This window comes from Staurois parvus, unplaced genomic scaffold (genome assembly GCF_062004578.1).
Source record: "Staurois parvus isolate SC_StPar_1 unplaced genomic scaffold, SC_StPar_1.0 ptg000686l, whole genome shotgun sequence".
NCBI classification, from domain to species: Eukaryota; Metazoa; Chordata; class Amphibia; order Anura; family Ranidae; genus Staurois; species Staurois parvus.
Genome location: NW_028318482.1, coordinates 4475969 through 4499787, shown reverse-complemented (window position 1 = coordinate 4499787; position 23819 = coordinate 4475969). Strand labels below are relative to the sequence as shown.

Below are 23819 nucleotides of genomic sequence, written 5' to 3'. Positions count from 1 at the left end.
TTGCTGGGCACTATATATTCCCCCAGAGACAGCATTCTGCTGTGGCAGAGAAGATGTTTTTAGGCTACCAGGACTGAGTGGCCTTGGGGCAGGAAGGGACTCCTACCTGTCCCGGCAGGAGCAGTCTGGAGCCATGAAGTGGAAGCCGTACTCTGGGGGCAAAGCTAGGAGGTGGAGCTGCTGGACCAGCTCTTCACTGAGGTTTCCTCCTGCTGTGTGCAGCAAACAAAGCAAGTCATCTGTCCAGCAACCAATAACTGCTAGTCTTCTTCTACAGTGATCAGAACCCTCCTGTGACTTGGACTGATTGCTTCTGAGGCTGGGGCTTTGGTGTTCAGAGGCACTACTCCCCCTCCACCTAGGGATCGGAAGGCAGTTATTTAAAAAATCTATTTTACCAATTTTACTGCCCCCCTATCCATGGCTATCCACCAGCCCAGGTGGCAGTGTGCCCTAGGCTGCTGCCTAGTTTGCCTAGTGGTAGCACCGGCCCTGGCTATATATACTGTATCTAAAAGAGCAAAAGTGCAATAATACGCTGTTATCCAAATTTTCTTTGGCATCATTGGAGAAGTACTTTAGCCACAGATTAAATGATAGGGTCTGCACATCCTTGTCATACAGATTATTCCTTTTTCAAAGCTTGTGAGATTTCAGATGCTTGTCTACAAAATAAGCTTCAACAGGCGACACAGGTTGATTTCTCTAATGCACTGATAACTGAAAAAAACATAGTGGCAGCTCACATCCAGCTGTGCTGCATTTTCATCAAGCCTGGAGGATAATCCGTCCTTTTCTCTTGATCTAATTTCTATACTTGGGTGATGGATGGGATTTAGGAAACAGTGAGTAGGTGGATGGGTGTGGCAAAATCAATCCTTTCCCCATTAAAGCTCCTATTATTACGTGTATCCAAGTGTTATGCCCCAGCAGTCACATCACGTCTTCTTTGAAATTGACAAACACTCAGCACAATATGGGTCTGTGAAGGCTCATAAAATTGCAGGAGCCAGGTATTTTTATTGCCCGTTTGCAGTTAAATAGCAGGGCCTCCATCAAAGACCTGCTTATGTTTGTGCAAGTCATGTGGTGGCATAGCAGGAGAGGCTCTAGGTACTTAGCATGACAATTTTCAATTAAATGTCAGAGAGCAGAACTGGAATACAAAAGTGAGGATCTCTGTATACCTTCAGTATGTGAAGATGTGAAGGAGCAGCATCTTGATTTCAACATTACTTGGTCCTTTACAGGTTTCTGTTACTTCTTTACTCTAGCCTTTTTATGTGATATTGTTGGGAGGTAAAAACATTTTAACCATTTGATTTACTGTGACAGGGCGGCAGCTGCAGGCTCACCCAAATGGAAGAAAAATATATTTTAAATATATTTAAAAAATATTCTTTCCACATATATTTGAAATACTACAATTTTGGCTGTATTCAATATATTTAAAAATATACATATATATATATATATATATATATATATATATATATACTGTATGTTGAAATGCATTTTTTATATATTACAAAATATATGAAAAATATTTTTAAAAATACATTTTCAAATATACTATATGTCTTTAAAAATACATTTAATCTACATTTTTGGAATGAATTTACAAATATTTGTTGAAATGCATTTTTTATATGTTAAAAAAAATCTGAAGAATATATTTAAAAAAAATATACTTTGAAAAATATTTTTCATACATTCTGTAATATATAAAAAACACATTTCAACATACAGTATATATATATATATATATATATATTTTTAAATATATTGAATACAGCCAAAACTGTAGTATTTCAAATATATGTCAATATATTTGGGAAGAATATTTTAAAAATATATTTTTATATATATATATATATATATATATATATATATATATATATATATATATATAAATATATTTGAAAAATATATTTATATATATATATAAATATTATATAGATCTATTAATATATTTTAAAAATATATTTTTCTTCCATGTGGGCAGCAAGGTCTGGAGTGCTGACCCGCACTGTGGTTGGACACAGCAGAATTTTGTTAGTAGGTCCTGGCCAATGATTTATGGCTGAGACCTGCTGATCGGCGGTTTCCAATCACAGCACAGAGTCTAGGGTTGCCACCTCATCCCTTTAAAATCTAACACATATTAATTACACAGGTTCTGTGGCTGATTAAGATGGTCATTAAATTCACTTAGTGCCTTGTCTGCATTATATTAGCCACAGAACCTGTGTAATTAATATGTGTTTGGTTTTAAAGGGATGAGTTGGCAACCCTGAAGCTAGGTTAACACTAGCTGGCACGCTGCTGGCTGGTTGTGGGTGCATGAATTGATGTTATGCCTACACTCACAACCACCCACATCGCGCTTCTCTTGCAAGACACACACGCGTGCGGAGGGTGCATCTCATCCTGCAGCGTGATCACGGGTGCGGGAAAAGCACAGAAATGGCATGGTTATTTCCGTGCAGATGCCTTTTGGAAAAGGTGCATGTACCTTTTCCTTGCATGCAACGTGGGCACAGAAGCCCATTCATATAAATGGGCTGCCGTGCCTGCACTAGTGTGAACTGGGCCTAACAAGAGTCCTGTGTTTACAAACAACACAGGGCTCTGTACTCAGTTAACCCTTTGATTGTCCCATTGTTGTTAACCCCTTCCCAGTCAGTGTCATTAGTACAGTGACAAAGTACAGTATTATATCTGATCACTGTATTAGTGTCACTATTGATGTCAGTGTCATTTAGTCAGTTAGTGTACCTCCCAGCCAGTGACAGCTAACATGCCACACTATTACGGTCCCACCATAAGTCGCCAATCACCGCCATTAACAGTATAGCGTCATAGCTGCATTAATTTCAGTATATATACCATCATTTGCAGATGCTATAACTTTTGCATAAACCAGTGGGATTTATTCTTTTTTTTACCAAAGACCTGTAGCAGGATACATTTTGGCCTAAATTTATGAAGAAATTTATGAAGTTTATTTGGGAGTTTCTATTGGATATGTTTTATATAGTAGTAGAAAATATTGGGGTTTTTTTCAGTTTCAGTTTAAATTTCAGTCTTTTTTAATTTATATAATAACAAATAAAAAATCTAGTGATGATCAAATACCACCAAAAGAAAGCTCTATTGTGTGAAAAAAGTATATACATTTAATTTGGGTACAGTGCTGCATGACCACGCGATTGCCAGTTAAAGTAGAGCAGTGCTGAATAACAAAAAAATGCCCTGGCCATGAGGGGGGTAAAACCTTCTGGAGGTCAAGTGGTTAAAGAGTTAGTATACATACTTTTTTGTATTAATATATTTATTTATGGGATAGACATATAAAAGCACCTATTGCACTTAGATATAGACGCCTCATTTAAACCAAAAGGGTCAAATTGGGAAACAATTAACAGTAAGGGTACATGCACACTGGGGCTCCTGGCAGGAAAAAAGCAACTTCAAAAACGCGCCTAAACCGCGTTTTAATGCATTTATGCGTGTTTAGACGTGTCAAGCACTTGGGTGTTCTTTCATTTCATTGGCTAGAATATTAACCTATTCTGGCCAACGAAATGAAAAAGGCTCACGGGCTAAACATGCCTAGCTTTTGAGTGCATTTCCATGAATTTAGGTGCACTTAGGTGCATTATAGTGTTTTCAGCCAAAATGCTCCTCTCTTGAATGCACAAGTCATGTTTTTTTTTTCCTCTAAACGCCCTTGCCTCTATGCCTATGTGCGCATGGACACATATGCTAACATGGAAGGCCGTTTAGAGGCAGAAAAAAAAATAATTATTGAGCTGCAGTGTGCATAAGGCCTTATTCTTGGCCATTGTTGTTGGTCATTTTCAGTGCAGGACCTAATGTGTGGAGACAGTGTGACCGCTCCAAGCACAAGATATGGGCTCATTCGCACAGGAGTATCAATCTATTCACCAGTGCGAAGGGGCCATCTTCATCCAAGCGGGGTGCACAGGTGTTCCATGGAGACCAGTGCAGGCGGCCTGTTGCTATAATTTGCAGGCCCCCATCTTTGTGGACCTGTGTGTGCATACTGGAGTGTGCATCCATGTGGGTCTGATGCATAGATCAGAAAGCAGTCTGTCTGTGTCATGATCCATGTATTGGACCCACAGGCATGCGTGTGGAGATCTGCGCAGGTCCATGCAACCAGTGGCCTGTCATTGATTTCAAAAGACATTCAAGGATTTCAAAATGAGTCCTTATGTGAACATACCACAAAAAGCTGATAGTTTAGGGGTCTGTTTGTTAAAAATTTGCTGAGACATTCACACAGCCATCACAAACAATCTTCGCAATGTGTCTAATATGTTTATTTGCTATGATCCTCAGCTCTTTCTAGTGGCCATATTGTGGTATTTTCTTGATTGAAGTATTTTAGGAAAATGCTGCATTTAGGCCACTAGGTGGAACTGATGATCATAAGAAATAAACATATTAGACATTACAGGGATTATGCTTGATGACTGTGTGCATCCTGAGAGATTAGCACAGGAAATTTTTTTTTTATAAACAGACTCCTTGGCGTTGCTTTAGGGCAGGGATCTCCGAACTTCATAAACGAAGGTTACTTTATAAACAGTTTACTGTCCTTCAGACTTTAGGGGGGTCGAACTGTGGCCAGTGGGAGAAGAAAATGTCCTGGCATCTGTGGGAGTAAACAATGCCTCGTCATTAGTATTAATGGGAGATATAGTGCCCCATCACTGGCATCAATAGGAGGAATAGTATCCCATTGTTGGTGTCAGTGGGAGGAATAGTGTCCCATTGTTGGCGTCGGTGGGAGGAATAGTGTCCCATTGTTGGCGTCAGTGGGAGGAATAGTGCCCTATCATTGGTCTCAGTGGGAGGAATAGTGCCCCCTCATTGGTGTCAATAGGAGGAATAATGCCCCATTATTGGTGTCAGTGGAAGGAATAGTGCCCCATCACTAGTGTGAGTGGGAGGAATAGTGCCCCATCATTCGTGTCAGTGGGAGGAACAGTGCCCCCTCATTGGTGTCAATAGGAGGAATAATGCCCCATTATTGATGTCTGTGGAAGGAATAGTGCCCTATCATTGGTGTCAGTGGGAGGAATAATGCCCTATTATTGGTGTTAGTGGAAGGAATAGTGTCCCACTGTTGCTGATGGTAGGGGAAATAATAAAAGCAAGCAAATGGCCTCATCTGGCCCCCGGGCCGCAGTTGGAGACCACTGCTTTAGAGGTTAAGACAATATTAGCAACCCACCACTCGCATTAAAGCTATGCAACTTCTATCCATCCTATACATAGAAAAGGCCTTTGGCAGCCTCTTTAGGTTTTACATATTCATGACTGCAGTGACTCAGAAGTGATCATGCATGCTTACTTCAGTTCTCTGTGGGTGCTTTTAATCCTATATACAGATGCTGTATATGACAACATCTCTTTCTGGAAGCCATAGTGCCTCTTAAACTCTTTACAGAAGGAGAGCGAAAATATACTTAGTGAGCAAATGCACTTGTATTGCCTGAATTCTCCCCCAACCTTAACTTTGCAGTAACTTTGCCAGTGCAATTTTATAACTTTTTCTGATGAAAATCGTACATTGTGCTGCAATCTGGGACAATATAGATGTATAGAATGTGGTTAGCAAATTTAAAGTGGTTCTAAAGGCATTCTATGCATTAAGGCAAAAAGCTTTCTGAGTGTAGCTTCCCTGCCCCAGCCCCTGTTATACTTACCTGAGCCCCATCTCGATCCAGCAATGTACATAAAAGGGGCATCTCCTGAGCTTCTCTCTCCTCATTGGCTCACACAGCAGCAGGAGCCATTGGCCCTTGCCACTGTCAATAACAGATAGTGAGCCAATGAGGAGAGAGAAGGGGGTGGGGCCGAGCTGTTCTCTGTGTGTGAATGGACAATATCCATTCACAAGAGCATGGCTCAGGAGCGAGCCTGCTCTAGTGCCCCCCTAGCAAGAGGCTTGCTATTAGAGGCACTAGGCAGGGGGAGGAGCCAGGACCTCCGGGGAAGGGGAACCAAAAAGAAGAGGATTGTACAAAGCAGATAAGTATAACATATTTGTTATTTAAAAAAAACAACCTTTAGAATCACTTTAAAGTCTTGTTTTTAATTCTGACCTACTGTACATGTACGATTATATGTCTTGCCTGTAGGTACTGTGGATATCTGCTAAACTTGCACCGTTTAGGAGATATTCACATCGGCTCCAGTCAATGACATCACTACGCTTGCTCAGTGCGCTCCTTATTCAGAACACATTGAGTGTGCTGTGAATGCAGAGAGCGCAGTGGCATGATAGTGATTTCTGTGCATGCAGAGGACTGACTTCATCATGGCCTAGCCATTCAAATTGCCAGAGAGTGCAAACCTTGGGCTGAGATAAAAGCACAGGGAGAGGTGATAGCTCAGCGCTGGAAAGTTGTGTTTGAAAGGCAAGTCTGTCATAATGTGCTAGTATGCAGTGCATGCTAGCACATTACGGCTTACATCTGCAGAGGCCCATTAAAACAAAAATCAGTAACTTTTACTACCGCTTTAATAGTGCAATCACTTTATTATATTCTTTGTTTACTCTAAGAATAGATTTGGTGGGTGGTCATGTTACTGAATTGTCCTATCTAAAATCGGAAAATTGTATCAAATACTGACTGTAATTTTCCTTTCCTGGTGCCAATCTATGGCAGCATTCATGTGGTTGTATGCTGCCATGATGGTGCCAGGAAAATGGAAAATTGTATAAAATACCATAATTTTGCTGTCCTGGTTCCAATCGATAGCAGCATACTACCAGATGTATGCTGCCATACTGGCACTGGGAAAGTGTTTCTACAGCCTTATCCAGAGAACACTTCAAAGGAAGCTACATTTTAGAAACACTGTGGTGTCCACTATAGAGCAGATAGTAGCATCTATACTCTGCTTTAGGGTGCACTCACACTGGGCACAGTTGAACTGAACCCTGCCTGAGTTCGATTGTCCTCACTCCCTTACTGGTCTACACCTACACTGCACTGCCAGGCACACTTATATCATCACCTCTGCCAACTAGATCTCTGTAATCCATGGTTCTGTGCTCAGTCATCTATGGAGAGTTCTGTGCTCTCACATTGAAGCAAACCATATTGGATGACTACTGAACCATGCCTGGGACCACCTCTTCCAAGTAATTTAGGGCACAGAACCCTCAACTGTTCCTGGGCATGGTTTGGAGCACTGACACTACACAAATGAACTGGACCAAGGGTGTCAATTATGATGGAGTTTGGTTAAACTGCCAGTGTGAATGCACCCTAAAATAGCCCCCCAATATTGTGTTTAACGGACACCTACTTTATTCACCTCCCAATGAGCCGAAACCAATTCATATACCTCTGTAATAGAGATGACCAATCTCCTTATCAACAGTTTGCTATTGTTGCTCCATCCACTTCTGAAATGAAAAGCTACAGTATTGGGATGTGTTGTGCAGCCATCAGAATCTGCTGGTGTTTGTTCATGTAAAATTGACTTCTAAAGTAGTTTGGTTTATACAGATTTGGCCTGAATCCTTTTTCTGGGTTTTGTCTGTAAGAATCAACACCATGTCCAGAGAGATGTCCTGAAGCATAATATGAACCAGCATCCAAGGAGGACTAGCATGTCTACTGGCTTTGAATTCATAAGTAATTAAACTCACCCAGAAATTGTCAGAAGGCATTTAGGGATGTATTTAGAACACTGCAGCACAGTGTATTGGAACCTTTAATATATTTTATATTTGGTATGTTGTTAAAGAGGTTCTATGGTCATACTTTCATTTTATAACATCATTATTGTAATAGCAATACCAACTCTAGTTATACTTGACAATTCAACATTCAACAAGCTTACTTGAAAAATATCCTTTCATGTTGTGAGTGCTACCTGTCTGCTGGCCCTCTCATACTTTGCAGCTTTCCCTCAGCTGTTTACTTCTATTTCTAAAAATTACATATCCCATGGTATCTTCAGTGATTCCTGCACTTACACCGCCTCCTGAATCTCATCCTCAGAGTATATCTGTAGTTCATAAGGCAGGCTCTGTGAAATGTGTGACACAGCAGTGCCTACTCCCAGGGCATAGTGAATATGTGTCACAGAATTTAACTTTAAGATAGTTCAGATTAATAGGAGTAGGGTAGAAATAAAGGAAATACAAGGTAGAAATGAATATATGATTGTCCATTTTGACCATAGGCAGGGGCGTATTTACCACAAGGCAAAAAAGGCATTTGCCTGGGGCGGCATTTTTCAGGGGGGGTAGCACCCCACCCCCCCAGGAAGAAGGGACATATGCAGCATGGGGACCAGGTGGGATCTTAAAGAGGCTGTGGGCTGCTTGATGATGTATGCAGAGCCCGACTCTCATTCCCAGGGATGTCTAGAGCTGAGAAAGTGAGTGTCTTTCTCTCTGTTTCTGAGGGGGGGGTTATTGGAAGGCTCTCTCGGGTGGGGGGCAGGGGTGTTGTTGGTGGTCACTGTCAAGCTCTCTCTGGGACAGGGGGGTAGGGGGTCTGGTGTTGGTCGGTGTCAGGTTCTCTGCGCCAGGGGGGGGAGGCGTCTGAGTTTTGTTTTGCCTAGGGCAGTAAAAATCCTAAATACACCACTGACCATAGGTACCCTTTAAATGTAAAAACCAAGTTGTGGAATGTGTTAAGACAGCGCTACTGTACAATGAATAATGCACATTCAAATAATACAATACATAAAATCAAAACAAGTAATAAATTAAAAGTGCTCTGGTGCTCTTCCCAAAGCTAATAGATAGATGCCACAATTTCTTATAGGCCCACTATATCTGTGCTCTTGAGTAAAGAAACTATAAGTTGTACCCTACTGCTTTCAGACTGTCCAAAACTGACTACCACTTTGTAATGTACTATTCATGTTGTCAAGCAGATGAGATTGTAACACTGGACACCTACACCTCTATTTATTGCAAAATGTTCAACCTATCTGACCTTTTCTATTTTGATTGTACTTTGAAATTTGAAAGTGGGTGAGCAAAAAATACACATGTCCTTTGCTTTTACTAAAGTGATATTAAAGGCATTTAAAAAAAACCCCAAATATGTTATAGTTACCTGCTCTGTGCAGTGGAATTGCACAGAGCAGCTCCCATCCTCCTCTTCTCGGGTCCCCCCTGGCACTCCTGCCCCTGCCTCCTGCAAAGTGCCTCCAGAGCAAGCAGCTTGCTATGGGGGCACCCAAGCAGGCTCACTCCCAAGCTGCTGCTGTGTATATCCATTCACTCACAGAGCCGAGGCTCTGCAAGCATAATGCATGAAAGTAAAAAACCTTTAGCCTTTACAACCACTTCAAATACTGTCAGAAAAGTAAAAGAAACGTATCAAACAATATGCAGAGGCACATTTCTACCAGGATACTCACATTGCTGTAGTCGCTTTTCATGTCATACTATGGGCTACAACAAAATGGCTACCAAGCCTCTTACTTTGAGGACAACTATTCCTGTTCTGGTGACCACTTAAAATGTGTGAATTTTTTCCACTTTCGATGATGATGGTCACCAAGAGAAATAGAAAGGGATCTCCCTAACAAGGACAAAGACAGCAATAAATCCTGACATGTATTCTAATCCAGCTCCAGTCTTACTGTAAATTTACCTTTCATCTGTTAACTACTAATCCAATCCGCCCCTATGTAATGGAGATGAACAGAGGCAGACATGGTTAAAGTGGAACTTCTCTTTCTTAGTCATCACTGACTGTCTTTAATCCTTATGCTGCTATCATTAGTAAATGGATAGGAAAATATATCATATTTACTTGTTTTAGACTTTTTATTTTACATTTCTTCAGTTACTTCCTGGTTTCCATGCCTAGGCAAATGTTGTCATCCACCCCAGGAGTCCTCAGGAAGGGAGGAGAGGCTTTCTTAGCTAAGCACACCCTCCTGCCTGCATGCCTGAGCTAAGCGCAGATGGATTCCAGGAAGCTGCTACATGAATCATCTGCCCTTACTCTAGATGGCTATGGCCAGAAATGCTAGGGGGTGTTTTTCAATGTGATTTCTTAGTGAAGCATGGAGACATGGATGGATGGGGGAGTTGAATATTAAAAATGAATTAAACAGCATTTTTGGCTTGTGGTGCTTAGATGCAATGAAGTTCCTCTATAACCACTTGCCCTTCGGAACCAGGCCATTTTTTGCGATATGGCACTGCGTTATTTTAACTAACAATGTGTAGTTATGCAACGCTGTACATAAATGAAATTTATGTCATTTTTTCCTGTACAAGTAGAGCTTTCTTTTGCTGGTATTTGTTCACTACTGCTTTTTTATTTTTTGCTCTATAAGCAAAAAAAAGACAGACAAACAACATTTTTTACTTTCTGCTATAAAAGATTTCCAATAAAACAATTTAAAAAATCTAATTTCTTCATAAATATAGGCCAAATGTATTCTGCTACATATTTTTGGTAAAAAAAAAACCCAGTAAGCGTACATTGATTGGTTTACACAAAACATATAGCGTCTACAAATTATGGTATATATACTGGAATTTTTATTTATTTTTTTATACTAGTAACGGCGGCAATGAGCGACTTATAGCTGGACTGTGATATTGTGGTGAGCAATCTGACACTAACTGAGACTTCTGACACTTTGTGGGAACTAGTGACACTAATACAGTGATCGGTTCTAAAAATATGCACTGACATTGTACTGATGACACTGGCAGGGAAGGGGTTAAACATCTAGGGCAGTCAAAGGGTTAATCGTGTGCCTAGCTATGTGTGTTGTGTGCTGTGTGTGGTGTTTATACTAAGGCAAGTGATGGATCTTATTCCCCACTTTGCTGGGATACAAAATCCATCACTTCCACCATGTCAGAACAGAGCTCTGCCTTGTTTACATAGGCAGAGCTCTGTTCTGTGTCTCTGCCCAACATTAGGCAGGTGCTGGTGGATATCCATTGGCTGGCACCCGCCGATCGCCTTCTACTGTGAGTAATCACAGCAGACACAACCCGCTGGCGGCGGCGCATGTGCGTGCCCCTTAGGTGGAAGTGTATAATCACATTTACATACTTGATTTTGCACAGGAGGGCCGCCCTGTAGCAGTATATCTGCTACGGGGCGGTCCTAAAATGGTTAAGGTCCAGCTAGGCATGGCTTCCTCCATATCTACAGTAGAAGAGTGAGTGTAGCCAAGAACAGGAAACATGCTTTTTGCAGGATTACTAGGTGAAATAAAAAAACAAAACAAATGCAGGCATTTCATTTAAGGGCCAGTAAGCTGCAATATATTCCATTTTTTGTTTTTAGGTTTAGAAAATGTTTTAAATTGAGAGTTTTGTGGAGGTTCTGATGTTCCCTTTCTCTGCTTTGGAACAGTTTGCTTCATCTGATTTCCCACAATTCTCACAAAGGTCACATGACAGTCCTCCTTCCTCCTCCCTGCCCAGTGCAGTAAGTTTGGCATCTGAGAGTCTGGGGAGCTGGTAGGCAGAATGTTCCAGTCACTAGGGAGATATTTTCTAGTTGGTTTCCTGGCAACATGATCTCTCGTGGCCTGGTGTAATGAATAGTTTTTCCATTCAGCTGCTTGAGTTCTGTTTTCATCAGTACAGGTTCTCTGGTACAGGTCAGCAGTTCTGAAGGAGGGTGGGGTACTGGAGTAAGGTGAGGGGGTATTGGTGCGACAGTGTTCTCTGACCTCATTACTGTGCTACCCTGAGAAGGTGAGAAGAGGATTTCCCAGTTTTTTCTATATCATATAATTCAACATCACGTATCTGTCAACCATGCTGGGGCAGCACAGTGGCTAAATGGTTGGCACTTCCACCTGGCAGTACTAGGGTCGTTGGTTCAAATCCCAACCACAGCACCACCTGCCTGGAGCTTGCATGTTCTCCCTGTGCCTGTGTGGGTTTCCTCCGGGTACTCCAGTTTCTCCCCACACTCCAAAGACATGCTGGTAGGTGAATTGGCTCTTGTCTAAATTGGCCCTAGTATGTGTATGTATGAATGTGAGTTAGGGACCTTAGATTGTACACCCCTTGAGGGTTAGGAATTGATGTGAATGTACAATATATATGTAAAGCACTGTGTAAATTGTCAGCGCTATATAAGTACCTGGAATACATTTTAACAGAATCCTGGCGTCCTGTTTCTTGGCATCAGTTACCAGACCTCTTGCTCTAGCTCCATGCAGATTCTGATCCCCTGTCTGATTGAGTATATATAGTGCTGGCTGCAGAAGGAGGAATAAGAGAATAGCAGGGTAGGACTCCCTATCGCTGGGCATTAGTGCTCTACCCCGTTGGGTGTTATTTCCCTTCTCCTCCACTGCTGGTCACTATAGATCCTCCACACCCTCTGCTGAGCATTGTAATTTCCACGTTCTTTCCCCATCCTTCTCCTGTGGACATTACTGTTCTGGTCTACCCCTGCTGGGCACTATCATTCCTTCCCACCCTCTGCTGAGCATTGTAGTTTCCACATTCTTTCCCCGCCCTTCTCCTGTGTCCATTACTGTTCTGCACTACCCCCTGCTGGGTACTATTGTTCCTCCCCACCCTCTGCTGAGCATTGTAGTTTTCATGTTCTTTCTCCATCCTTCTCCTGTGGCCATTACTGTTCTGCTCCACCCCTGCTGGGCACTATTGTTCCTCCCCACCCTCTGCTGAGCATTGTAGTTTCCACATTCTTTCCCCGCCGTTCTTCTGTGGCCATTTCTCTTCTGCTCTAGCCCTGCTGGATACTATCGTTCCTCGCCACCCTCTGCTGAGCATTGTAGTTTCCACGTTCTTTCCCCGCCGTTCTCATGTGGACATTACTGTTCTGGTCTACCCCTGCTGGGCACTATCATTCCTTCCCACCCTCTGCTGAGCATTGTAGTTTCCACGTTCTTTCCCCGCCCTTCTCCTGTGGCCATTAATGTTCTGCTCTACCCCTGCTGGACACTATCGTTCCTCCCCACCCTCCGCTGAGCATTGTAGTTTCCACGTTCTTTCCCCATCCTTCTCCTGTGGACATTACTGTTCTGCTGTACCCCTGCTGGGCACTATCATTCCTTCCCACCCTCTGCTGAGCATTGTAGTTTCCACGTTCTTTCCCCGCCATTTTCCTGTGGACATTACTGTTCTGCTCTACCCCTGCTGGACACTATCGTTCCTCCCCACCCTCTGCTGAGCATTGTAGTTTTCATGTTTTTTCTCTATCCTCCTGTGGCCATTACTGTTCTGCACTACCCCCTGCTAGGCACTATCATTCCTCCCCACCCTCTGCTGTGCATTGTAGTTTCCAGGTTCTTTCCCCGCTCTTCTCCTCTGGCCGTTAATGTTCTGCTCTACCCCCTGCTGGGCGCTATCCTTCCTCCCCACCCTCTGCTGAACATTGTAGTTTCCACGTTCCCCCCCCCCCCCTTGCCCTTCCCCTGTGGACATTACTGTTCTGCTCTACCCCCTGCTGGACACTATCATTCCTCCCCACCCCCTGATAGACACCACTGTCCTCCCATACCCCTCACTGGGCTTTATTGTTTCCTCCTATTCTCCACTGGACACTGTTGATTCTCCCACCTCCCACTGGGCGTTATTGTTCCCATTGCTAATGCTGGCCATACATGGGTCGAAATTCGACCGATTTTTCAGACCTAAGAATAATCGGCCGATTTTCGCTCTGTTAGTTTATCAATGGCATTGGCCGATTTTCATGGTTCCTCCCCTTTTCGGTGATTGGGCATTTTGGAACATTTGTGAAAAACAACCGATTTTCGACTCAATGATGGTCAAATCGTACGATCGTTTTTCCGAAAAGAATATGCGCATGAACCGTGACCTGCAAGGAACAGAAGTCTTGCCTGTTATATGGGGTGAACTTTATCACTTGGTCGGCCGATTTTTGAAATCATTGATGGGACCATCAGATTACCGAGCGAATGACGTTTTCCATTTCCAACTAAATATCGTTAGGAATTTGACCCATGTATGGCTTGCACTACTCTTCTCCATAAGTCCCATTGGGCACTACTCTTCCCATGACCTGCTACTCAACACTCATTTTTTAATTCTGATGACAGACATTTTTTCCATCCACTGACCACTGACATTGGACATTTTTTCCTCCCACCTCACCAGGCAATTTTCCTTTTCTGACTACCAAACTGCACATTTTTTTCCTCTGGCTGATGTCAGAGGATTTTTTTCCCCCAGGGGCCGCTGATTTCAGGGAATCCCCCACCACAGGTCTTTTTTCCCCACAAATGACACTGGACATTTTTTCACTGACCAGTAATGTAGGGGGCATATGATAAACACTCTTTACTGCTAGGCTATGCTGTACATTACATTGTTCTGAGTAATCCTGTGCAGTGTTTACGTAGAACTCTCCCCTGAACCCTATGTTGTGTCCTAACCAAAGTGTTTTTTTTTCGTAACAACTGCTTTTTGCTGTGAATGTTGCAACTTTTTTTTTCAATTAAGTTTTTTAATGTAGGCTCAGACAATATTAGCTTTCTATGTATATTCTGCTTTATCTATTTATTTTATTGATCTTTTAGGGTTTTGTTAACCACTTGCCCTCCAGAGGATTTACCCCCCTTCCTGACCAGGCCATTTTTGCAATACGGCACTGCATTACTTTAACTGAAAATTGTGCGGTTATACAATTTTAATGTTTAAACTGGATGGACTTTTACTAATTTTGTAACTATGCAACGCTGCACCCAAATGACATTTTTTTCCCACGAATAGAGCTTTCTTTCGGTAGTATTTGATCGCCTCTGCGGTTTTTATTTTTTGCGCTACAAAAAAAACCCACTGACAATTTTGAGAAAAAAAACAATATTTTTGACTTTTTGCTTTTAAACATGCCCAGTAAAAAAATTAAAAAAATATAATTTTGTCATAAATGTAGGCCAAAATGTATTCTGCTACATGTATTTACTAAAAAAAAAATCCCAATACATGTAAATTAATTGGTTTATGTGAAAGTTATAGCGTTTACAAATGGCGGTGTATATATACTGGAATTTTTTTTTATTAGTAATGCCAATGATCAGTGACTTACAGCGGGACTGTGGCGGGCATTCTGAAACTGGGGGGAACTGTCTTGGTGTCACTGATAAAATAGCACTGACACTGTACTACTGGCACTGGGCAGGAAAGGGTTAACATCTGGGGCGATCAAAGGGTTAACTGTGTGCTGTGTGCTGTTTTATTATGCGGCTGTCTGCTATGTTTCACTGTAAGCACACTGCTTTGTATGGCTCTGCTATGCAGAGCCATACAAAACAGTGTGCAGGAGCTGACAGGGGAGAGATCTGTATTGTTTACATACAGGTTTCTCCCCCATCAGAAATCCTCGGAGATTGCCGGGTGCCAGTGTGAAATGGCTGCGTGGGTAGGGCATGTGTGCGCCCCCTACCCGGAATTACAAAATCATCTATATATAGTAGTATTTCTGCTATAGGGCGGTGCAGAAGCGGTTAATGAGACCTTCACTGAAAGCATGGTATTTATGCAGTATGTTGTAGGTACAGTGAAAAAAAATTTCAGATTCCCCTATCTACAAAGAGGTGGATAGAGGACTCCCACCTGCCGGGACATTGTATTCTGACAGATCAACCACTAATTAGCTGCAGACAATGAATGACAGAAAATGTTCCAAAATGTTCCTTCGACAAAAGTAGATTAACCACTTCCAGACCGGACACTTTTACCCCCTTCCTGACCAGGGCAATTTTCAGCTTTTAGCGCTATCACACTTTGAATGACAATTGCGCGGTCATGCAACACTGTACCCAAATTAATTTTTTACCATTTTTTTGAGATAGATAAAGCTTTATTTTGGTGGTATTTATTCACCGCTGGGATTTGTATTTTTTTTGCTATGTAAATGAAATGTCCAAAAATTTTGAAAAAAAGTGTTTTTTTTATAAAATTTTGCAAATAAATAATATTTCATCATAAATCTTAGCCAAAATTTATTCCGTTATCTTTTTAGTAAAAATTAGTTTATAAGCAAAAATTATAATTTTTAAACATTTTTTTTTACATTTTTATTTTATTTTTTTATATTATTATTTTTTATTTTTATTTTTATTTTTTACATACTGTCACCCTAGCAGTACAGTGTCACCATGGTGACACTGTACTACTTGTGAGGGGTGATGAAGATTTTTTTTTTACACTGATTGCTTTTACACCCATATAGGATGTAAAAGCAATCATTTCTCTTTCTCTTTGTGTGCATTCATGCACTCATTGAGAAGAACTGAGTGAGCTGTGATTGGTCACATCCTGTCACATGGTACAAGGCTTTTGTGAATAGCCTTGTACCATGTGACCTCTGTGATCATTCACAGATTTCACACATAGTAAGCAATGATGTCACAAGTGACATCTTGCTTACTACTTTGCATGTGATCACTGATTGGCCAATCAGTGATCACATGATCGGGACCTCGTACAGAGGTCCCGTCCGACGATCGGTGTTTCACTGTGTCCGGAGGACACAGCGGGCACCGGATCGCGGTGCTGCGCGCTCCCAGGGAGCGCGCACAAGCAGGGTGCGGGGAGGCCGTTTATTGACGGCCACCCGACCCTGCAGTGCCACCGTCCGGCCGTTTATATACAACGGCCGGTCGGCAAGTGGTTAAACAATTTACCTTTGTAGATTGGGGGAGCCCCCACACTGCTCAAAATGCAATGTATAGCCAGCTTTTAACTCTGTTCACACATGTTCCATTAGATCATGCCCAATATTCAGCAATTTGCCCATTTTCCCCACGACTCGCTCCACACACCACATTTCTTCTCCTTCACAAGGTGTCCTTTTCTTTCAACTTCAAAAGTTGGGATGTATGGCATCATGTGGGGAATCTAAAAATTGCTCCTCCTACTGTGCCTGTTCATGTACAAGTCAGGTCCAAGGTAGTACCTAGGCAGAGAAAATGATGAATACTGTTGTTCAAAAGGAAAACAAAAGTGGAGTGCATCTAAGAGTGTCAGCAGATGGACTGGTGATATAGAATCAATGTATGCAGTTCACCGTGCTGACAGGTTGAAATATCAAGAACCCAGTAACTTTTCAAGAGATCTTCAAAAACACATCCCAACATCGGGTGTACCAAGGCTCAACATCAGTGCTGTTGGATAATGGAAGTCAACAAGGTGCAGAGTAAGGAGGTGAATCATGATAACAATAGATAAACAAATGCTTAGTATCTACTTCTGAAATACATTAAAGTGGTTCTAAAGCTGACAAAGAGAGAAAATCGGATGATAAATACGCTTTCGGAGCTGTCGTCCATTAGTCTGACACAAAAATGTTTCTCATACCAGAACAAGCAATTTTTGTTTAATCGGTAGAGTATAACTTATAAGAAATAAATCGAGTGACTAAGACCAATGATGCTCGCAAACAAAAGAATAAATTACAATGCAATACATTATATCACTTCCAAAGCTGTATTCTGTCGTATGAGAATTTTCGTAACTCTAGTAACCTCTTCATTTCATATATAAGACTAGCATGCAAAAAAAAAAATAAATCAACAATCATTTGTCCGATATTCTCATTGTGTGTACCAGGCTTTATGTTTTTCAACCTTGATGCATTATCTATCATTAAGGCAAAAACTCTTCTGTGCTGCAGGATCCCCAAGCCCCCCTTCATTCTCACTTGAGCCCGATCCAATCTAGGGATGTGCACGAGAGCAGCATTTCTGTACCCCCAACAAAACTGTGTCTGTGCTTTTCATGGGGACACTCGCTGAAGAGGAGGGGCCTGGAGCACCGGGGGGGGGGTCCCTAGAAGAGGAGGATCAGGGCTTCTCTGGTCAAAACCATTACACAGAGCAGGTACAGGTACAGTGTGTATGGAAAAGAATCACCCCCTTTAAAATAATCACATTTTGCATGGTTGCGGCCTGAAATGAAGAAAGAAACCATTTCTGTTTTATACAGCTGTATTTACTCCTATAACATCCAAGTGATAGATATGACACCAACTTGTCACAGATAAACTTAGAAAATCCAAAAACAGAATCACAGAGTTGGAAAAAGGATCACTCCCTTGTGTCAGTATTCTGTTGAACCACCTTTTGCTTTAATTACAGCCTGTAGTCTGTTCAGACTACTGCGACCTGAAAGTCGAGCGACTTATGGTGCGACTTTGCCAGGCGACTTGATGCGACTTGAGTATGACTTTGATGAGACTTGATGCGTGACTTTCATGCCATGCGACTTTGCCTGGGTAATCTTCCTGTAATGTCGGATGCAAATCACATCAATATAGATGAGGATCCGACTTGGAGACAACTTCCATTAAAGTCTATAGGCACAAGTCAGATAGAAGTCTCCTTGAAGTAGCACAGGAACCTTTTGTAAAGTCGGAGCAACTTCAGGAGTGCTAACAACTCTCATTGACTAACATGGACTAACATGGGATTTCACGTCATGTGACTTAGAGTCTCACAAGTCGGATCTCAAGTCAAGGCAGTGTGAACCAAGCCTTAGAGTCCATTCACAAATGGGCAAATTGCCATGCGACTTTGGGGTGCAAAGTCGCATGACAAGTCACACCCATATTTCTCAGTAACATTGAAATCTGTGCGACTTCAAATCGCAGCAATTTGAAAGTAGTTCCTGCACTACTTTGATCTGACTTTTGATGCGACTTTGATCCAGTGAATGCAAAGTAGGATCAAAGTCGTACTGGAAATCGAGCTAATGTGATTGGAGCCGAATTCCAATTTACCTGTTCATTTGCTTAGCTATGCTCCACTTTTGTTTTTCTTTCTAGTATACATCCCTAAATCAGCTGCTCAAAGAAGAAACTACATATACTAGATATATACTCTATGCTGGATTGGCAAGCTTCCTCTTTATATTGTGGGGTATTTGACTTTGGGTTGTGCTTACTGTTTGCATGCGGCCTGTAGATTGCATAGTAGGTACCTACTGGGAGGACTAATGGGAAGTGCTACTCACTAATTATAAAATGAATAGCAAAATAGATTACAAAAATGCTAAATTAAGAGCCCAGGCAATAAAAAATGAAAAAATCAGCTCCAAGTGCGTGTCAGCTGACATATGATGGTAGTTAGGGGTCAGTATATGTGCGTCACTGTAGTAATAACATGCAGCCAGGGGCCACTGGACAAAAACAATAATAGAAGGAATAATTAGGGATAAATTAAGCACGTATCAGATCTTAAATATGCATTTCAGTGAGAAGTGACAAAGCGTGGGTGGAAACAAGTGAAAGAAATTGCATGTTCTAAAAAAGCATGCCTTGGTGTGAGAGAAAGATATAGAGGGGAAGGGGTGAGGGGGGAGTAAAAAGACACTGATTGCAATTACAGCTAAACTGTACAAAACAATGAAAGGGAGAAGAATAGAGAGTGTAATACTGCACAGAGCTTTTTAAAAAGAATTGGTGACTGATTGGGAACATAGCATATACTTTGTACACCTTGTAATATTAAAGGCACATTCCATAATCTCAGAACATTTATTTAAATAATTGTGTCTGGTGCAGAGGAATCTCTTACTTGGAGCTTTTTTTTACTCTTCTCTGCCTTCCAACATTACAGCATCTGTCTCACTTTTAGGCACAGACTTGACCACACCTGTTCTGTTTCAAATGCCACTTTATACATGAACATATCACCTTAGACCCAGTCTGTCCAGATAGTATGGTCACCTGCTGACTTAGCATCATCCACAGGCAGCTTAACTATCCAATAAGACACATAAGTTGAATCCAATGCAATTTTTCTTCATTTAAATGCACTCCGGGGGATGTTTTTCCAGTCTTTTGAAGTGTAGAAAGACAATATCATTCCTAAGCCCTGTTTCTGCAAAGAAGTAACAGCAGCTGAGGGAACATGAGAGAAACTGGGACAGTCTAGCTTGGTCTGAGCCAATTAGAACTGGAAATAGGAGGGGAAAACAGGGGGAAATACCTACTCACATAAATAAACAAGGTGGTGTGGTCCAAGACCACCACTAGATGGCAGTATACCACAGAACAAGAATGACCTGTTTCAGTTCAATACAACATAGAAAAATTACAAAAATGTGGGGCAGAACATGTGTCAATATTTACTGATCCACTTCATACAATGACAAAAATATATAATTTGCTGCTTGGTAACGTTTAGAAACATACGTACCTTAAGGACTAGATAGTAACAAATAACAGAAGTTAATAGCAGCATCATGGAAGCCATAGGTGGCTATAACTGACCCAATATTAGCAAGAAATACTGCCCATAAGGAACAGAGCTTCCTACAGTATGCAGTCTAGTTTTGTTATCCTAGAACAGCCCTTCTCAACCAGGGAGCCCAGGCACCCTGGGGTGCCTTGTGGTTTCTACAGGAGTGCCTTGGCAAAAAGTCTAAAAATTGTCCAAAACTTGTATACAAGCCAGCAGGTGGAACAATCCTGTCTTTTAGTTACAAAAAGCCACAGGTTTTCATTGTGCACCATTACGACCTTCTAGCCACTGGCGTCCTGACAACCAATGACATCATCATTTGATAAGGAGGATGTCAGTTGCCTGCACAGGATCCTAGTTTGACCCTCCCTGCCCCTCTCCATCAGTGCTGGGGTCACAGTAGCTCAGTGATTAATAAAAACTGAAGGAGAAGGGAAACACTGGAATACTAGTCAGTACCAGTGTGCAAAAGTGTATTTGCTTTGGAAAAATAAATGACCTCTAATGTTGGATATTGCTGTGTTGTATAAAAGTATTAGAATATTTTTTTTACATTTTAGAACGGGGTGCCCTTTTAAAATTATAGATAGTCTAGAGGCACCCCATTTTAGAATGGGGTGCCTCAAGACTGTCCATAATTTTAAAGGGTGCCTTGACTGAAAAACAGGTTGAGAAACACTGTTCTAGAGGGCTTTAATGAAATCCCCCATATGAATGGGCCTGATCCATAAAGCATAAATAAGAAGAACAAAAATGTAATATATTTCACCTTACCATTCCTTAGATGTGGTGGCTAGATCTTGGTAGATTTAAAGAAATGTATATACTCATATTGTAACCTGTGTGGTGAACTTCAGAAAATGTTCAGCAAGTAGAGAAAATGCCTGTTGCTGTGCCAAAAACAAAATAAATTTTATATTTTTTTTTGTAAACTGCTCACCCCATCATTCACCCCTCTCAACTGTGTATTGGAGATGGACATATTTTTTTTTTAAAGTCCGCAAACGTACAACTATAACGAAAAACCCGTAAGTGTTCACAAAAAAAGTGCAAGTGCAAAACACCACACGAAAAAGTGCACTTAGGGGTGTGCTTTGTCCTTCCCCCGAAGGGGATGGACCACTACCCTGATCCCCCGAGGCACGAAGCTCCTGACAGAGACAAGGTTCCCATTTGGTCCTCCTGGCCTAAAGGCCTAGTGGACCACCGTTCCTTGTGTCCAGCCGAAGCCGGACACCCAGTACTTGGTCAGGGGGCTCTCCCGAAGAGAAAACCCCCTAGGGACAGAGGAGGTAGGAACCAAAAGGCCACACATCCTCCCCCTAGACTTCAGGGCAGGCCCGAGGACCCACACCCTCCATCCTGTGAGAAAAACACACACATAAGTAAAGAAAAAGTGACAATACGTGGGAGTGAATAAATTAAATAAATAGAAAATAAAAAAGTGGTCGTGCCAAATAGTGCACAGACCAGGCTCTGAGGCCTGTAGCAAAAATTGCCCTGATCCTAGCCATAAGGCCTGGTCCTAAGGGCACTGTGCAGAAAAAGTTGAAAACACAGTGACCATGTGCTATCTTCACACAGTGGGGTCCCACACCCAGGTGTTACTAGTGGCACCCCTGAGGCGACTACTCAGGGGGCACTGGTTTGTGGACTCTCTGCCTTCCTGACCCCTGGCTAGACAAGGTAGATCCGTCCAAATCAGGAGGAACTGGGTCCTTCCGGTCTCCTCGGGGGAATTACTCCAAGGCCCCAGCTATGTGTGGGCGTCCCGGTTTCTGTCCCCCCGGTACTAGCCGTCCAGACCCTCATCATTCCAGCAGGGGTACTATACAACCAGTCATCCCCGCAAAGCTAGAATGACCGTGGAGCACCCCTACTGGACACTGATAAGAACAGATACTACACTTGATCTTAGCCAAAAGGCCGAGAAGCGATGGAGATGGACATATAAGCAGCCCAGCCTGAGTGGAAATCATGCCTTTCTCCATAGATTCAGTGAAGGAGTAAAAGTAGTCACCCAAAGATATATCGGTCTGTGACGATCCATAGAGAGCACCTCTGGACTTGCCACAATTGTCTTCCCAGTTTGGATGACAGGTGGAGACAACACATCTGCATCTATTTATCAGCATGGTGGAAAGGGAAGGCATTTAAATGGACTAGTACAGCAGTCATGCAGCATAGTACATTCTTGCCAACCAATGTATCCAGGTAGTCTATTTTGATGTTTGTGCTCAAAAGATATGAGTTGCGTTACTTTCCTGGGGGCATTCAGTATAATGTGAGAGGGCACAGAAACAGTCATTTCAGCCACTTGAAATAATAGGCTGTTTTTAAAAGGAGGGTCATCTTAATGGTGTTAATCCTTCCCATCCAGGGTAGAGAATTAAATGAAAATTGTTTCATTTTGTTTGAATTTTCAAATAAATCGCGGACTGAAATGGGGTTCAGCTTTATCCCCAGATGAGAGAGGAAATTGTTTCCTTTTATTTGAAATCTTTGAAATTGTTTTCTGACCAGGCTGAGATGAGTAAAGATGAGGGACGTAACAAACGTTTGTATTCCCTTCCTCCACATTACACTCCTTTTTATATTAGGGTTTCTTGGATAGCTATAGCTAGGTGCTTGAGCATGATAGTGAATAATATGGGGAACAGAGGACAACCCTGTCTAGCATTTCTCTAAAGAATAGCATTGGTAATATAGATTGCCATTCATATTGTTTCAGTGGGTGGAGAAGGAATATACTTACATAGCTAGTAAGGTTGAATAAAGTCAGTCAGTTCAACCTGAGTGAGTGTTTATGTCACTGCCATTTTCCATATCCCTGTACATTACATTTGATAAGAAAAATATTTAGGTTTTGAAGGTTTTTGAATGTATCTACACTCCACATCCTTCCCGCTGTAACAGTTAAGAACCCCTTGCACTTTCAGAATGAACCCGCTCTGGTCCAACTTCAGCGTGTGGTGGCCACATGTCTTCTTTAGAGACCTTAGGTGCAATAGTTTCCTCCCAACACCAGAGTCACCATTTAAAGATTTGTATATTGCGATCAAATGCCCCCTTAAGCGCCTTTTCTCCAATGTTGCCAAACAATTTGGAGCAAAGCCCCTCTTTTTGAAATAAAACATTTATACCAGTGAGTGACACCAAACAATTTTTGAAGGTCAAGTGACATTTATTTTCTCAGACTCTCCCATTCCAGACTGACTGCAAGATAGAAGTCATATCTGTAGGTCTTTCAATCAGATATAGACATGTCTATGAAGGATAAATCACACTTGGTCCTTAAAATTGTAATTAGTAATGAAACCTGAGAATTTGTTAGCAAGAATCTTAATAACTAACTTGACATCATTATTTATGAAGGGTATGGTTCTTTCATTTTCAACCTCATTTGGGTCCCTATAGGGCACAGGTGTCAAACTGGCGGCCCTCCAGCTGTTACCAAACTACAAGTCCCATGAGGCATTGCAAGATTGACAGTTACAAGCATGGCTCCCAAAGGTAGAGGCATGATGGGACTTGTAGTTTCACAACAGCTGGAGGGCTGCCAGTTTGATACCCCTGCTATA

The 23819-nt window shown here is 41.9% G+C and overlaps 1 protein-coding gene and 1 pseudogene across 1 annotated transcript in view; one reads left to right on the top strand and one right to left on the bottom strand.

The window, feature by feature from the left end:
- Positions 1 to 23819, top strand: part of LOC149447462 (synaptotagmin-1-like) — a 348270-nt gene that overhangs the window by 23679 nt on the left and 300772 nt on the right. The gene's annotated exons all lie outside the window — the stretch shown is intronic.
- On the bottom strand, positions 22059 to 22176 carry LOC149447463 (U2 spliceosomal RNA; annotated as a pseudogene).